Below are 3,433 nucleotides of genomic sequence, written 5' to 3'. Positions count from 1 at the left end.
GCAGCAGAGCAGCGGAGACCACCTCAGGTCGAGCAGTCCAGGCCTGGCCACTGTGGTGGTGGCCCTTTGTGTGCTAGGTGTGCTGAGATTAACTAAGGAGCAGATCCCCAAGGGTGCTCTGCAGGGCGCTGGGAAGAATATCCCAGGGAGGAGTACAGTGGAGACCACATTCCCATTTGTGTAAAAAAGTGGGGGAAAGTGCATGAGGGGAGGGGAAAGAATGCGAAGTGGTGCTGGCTGCACATGCATGCGCTCGCGTGCTGCCTGTGCCATCTCAGAGGCTCACACAGTGGTGCTTACCTTGGGAGAACGGGGTCAGAGGTGCGACTTCACCCTGCACTCTATTCACTTTCTTTTTCTTTTCTTCCCTTTTTTTTTTTTTTTTTTTTTTTTTTTTTGAGACAGAGTCTTACTCTGTCACCCAGGCTGGAGTGCAGTGGTGCAATCCTGGCTCACTGCAGCCTCCATCTCCCAGGTTCAAGCGATTCTCCTGCCTCAGCCTCTTGAGTAGCTGGAATTACAGGCATGTGTCACCACGCCCGGCTAATTTTTGTATTTTTAGTAGAGACAGAGTTTCATCATGTTGGTCAGACTGGTCTCAAACTCCTGAACTCAGGCGATCCGCCCACCTCGGCCTCCTAAAATGCTGGGATGACAGACATGAACCACTGAGCCCGGCATCTTTTTTTTTTCTCTTTTTTTTTTTAGACGGAATCTCACTCTGTCACCCAGGCTGGAGTGCAGTGGTGTCATCCCAGCTCACTGCACCCTCTGCCTCCCTGGTTCAAGCGATTCTCCTGCCTCAGCCTACTGAGTAGCTGGGATTACAGGCACGCACCACCACGCCCGGCTAATTTTTGCATTTTTTGTAGATGGGGTTTCACCGTGTTGGCCAGTCTGGTCTCAAACTCCTGACCTCAAGTGATCCACCCGCCTTGGCCTCCCAAAGTGCTGGGATCACAGGCTTGAGCCACTTCGCGCGGCCATTCTATTCCCTTTCTGCTGTTTGAAATCCGTTCTAGGATCATGTATTCTCTATTTAATAAAATAAAAATGGGCTCTTCAGCTCGGATCTCCCCCAATAGTGTAAGGGGCCGATTCATTTTGTCAGCAGGGTTTTGATATGGTCTCTGGCCTTCACCGGCAGTGGCTCATTCCCTGTCACAACTGACAAACCCACTCTGCCTTTCATCAACTCTAAAATGAACATCTTCACATTTCTGGAACTGGAATGTTTCTTACAGTTATAGTGTCTTACGCTTATAATTGGCAGCGTTTTTCCTTTTTTTCTTTGAGATGGAGTCCCAAAGTGCTGGGATTACAGAGTGAGCCACCATGCCAAGCATTTTTTCTTGATGGTATATAAACTAATAGTGCATCTTGCAGCAGGTTCATTTACCTGTGGGTCTGGTTCCCATGGGTCTCCTAAAAACAGGTGCCGCCACCCAGGCTCAAGCATGTCCCTGGGCAGAGCTGCCAGAACCACAGACCTCCTAGAGGTTAAAGGAACATCACATTGACCTTCTTGGGAGGACCAGGGACAGCTGGTGACAGAGAGTCACATATAGCAGTCTCAACTGTGGCCTGTGCTGGGCACGGCTCATGAATGAGTTTATTTTGTTCTACGTGGGATAGGAGAGGTTTTTGTTTTGTTTTGTTTTTTGAGACAGGGTCTCACTCAGTCGCCCAGGTTGGAGTGCAGTAGCATTATCATGACTCCCTGCAGCCTCGACCTCCTGGACTCAGGTGATCCTCTCTCCTCAGCCTCCCGAGTAGCTAGAACTACAGGCATGTGCCACCATGCCCGGCTAATTTTTTAATTTTTTGTAGAGACAGGGTTTCACCACATTGCCCAGCTTGATCTCAAACTTGTTGGCTGAACGGATCTGCCAGCCTTGGCCTCCGAAAGTGCTAAGATTATAGGCATGAGCCACTGCCCCGGCCATCTCTGTTAATTGACACATAAATGTGGGGAGACGTCATGTAAAATTCTGCCTTCACAGCTTCCTTGGAAAATCAGAAAAATCTGGCATTCACTCAGCCCCTGTGCCCAGTACTTAGTAATACCTTCACACTCACCTGTCCTCACCCAGCTGCATGACATCAGACACATGTCAGAACCCCAAAGATGTGGCCAGTGTCGTCTTCTCACAGTGACAGGGCCACCGGCAGCAATGAGATGGCTCTAGCCTAAGGTCTCCCCTCTCCCAAGGTCACCTTGGCCCGTGTGTGACAGCTGACCGCATCTAGCAGGTGACCTTGCCCAGGTCTCACAAGGAAGTCTTTGATGTTGATCTGTTATCATCTGGAGCTCAGAGCTCTGTACAATCCACCCACCCCAGCAGCTTGTTTCTTGCAAACTGGAAAGAATGAAGCTTTCGCAAGCTGCTTTTTTTTGTTGTTGTTTTGAGATGGAGTTTCACTCTTGTTGCCCAGACTGGATTGCAATGGCGCGATCTCGGCTCGCCACAACCTCCACCTCCCGGGTTCAAGATATTCTCCTGACTCAGCCTCCTGAGTAGCTGGGATTACAGGCATGCGCCACCACACCCAGCTAATTTTGTATTTTTAGTAGAGACGAGATTTCTCCATGTTGGTCAGGCTGGTCTCGAACTCCCGACTTCAGGTGATCCGCCTGCCTTGGCCTCCCAAAGTGCTGGGATTACAGGTGTGAGCCACCGTGCCCGGCCAAGCTGCCTCTTCTTAAAGGAATTTCCTCCTCTGCCAAGTAAGGAAGTCCCTAACGCTGTATCTTGAACTTTGTTATGAGGCTCCGTGATGAGGGAGTGACGTCAAGAAGGGACAGGCCAAGAGAGGGAATGACTGTCCCTGGGCTCCCCAAGGTCCTCTGAGGGGAGGTGCAAGAGGCCAAGCAGGGGCCGGGTGTGGTGGTCCACACCTGTAATCCCAGCATTTTGGGAGGGTGAGGCGGGCAGATCACCTGAGGTTGGGAGTTCGAGACCAGCCTGACCAACATGGAGAAACCCCATCTCGACTAAAAATACAAAATTAGCCAGGCATGGTGATGCATGCCTGTAATCCCAGCTACTCGGGAGGCTGAGGCAGGAGAATCGCTTGAACCCAGGAGGTAGAGGTTGCAGTGAGCCGAGATCATGCCACTGTACTCCAGCCTGGGCAACAAGATTGAAACTCCGTCTAAAAAAAAAAAAAAAAGGGGCCGGGCGCGGTGGCTCAAGCCTGTAATCCCAGCACTTTGGGAGGCCGAGACGGGCGGATCACGAGGTCAGGAGATCGAGACCATCCTGGCGAACACGGTGAAACCCCGTCTCTACTAAAAAATAGAAAAAAAACTAGCCGGGCGAGGTGGCGGGCGCCTGTGGTCCCAGCTACTCGGGAGGCTGAGGCAGGAGAATGGCGTAAGCCCGGGAGGCGGAGCTTGCAGTGAGCCGAGATCGCGCCACTGCACTCCAGC

The sequence above is a fragment of the Theropithecus gelada genome, chromosome 10 (genome assembly GCF_003255815.1).
Source record: "Theropithecus gelada isolate Dixy chromosome 10, Tgel_1.0, whole genome shotgun sequence".
In the NCBI taxonomy this organism is placed as follows: domain Eukaryota; kingdom Metazoa; phylum Chordata; class Mammalia; order Primates; family Cercopithecidae; genus Theropithecus; species Theropithecus gelada.
The sequence above is the reverse complement of the archived record's forward strand: the minus strand, read 5'-3'. Positions refer to the sequence as shown.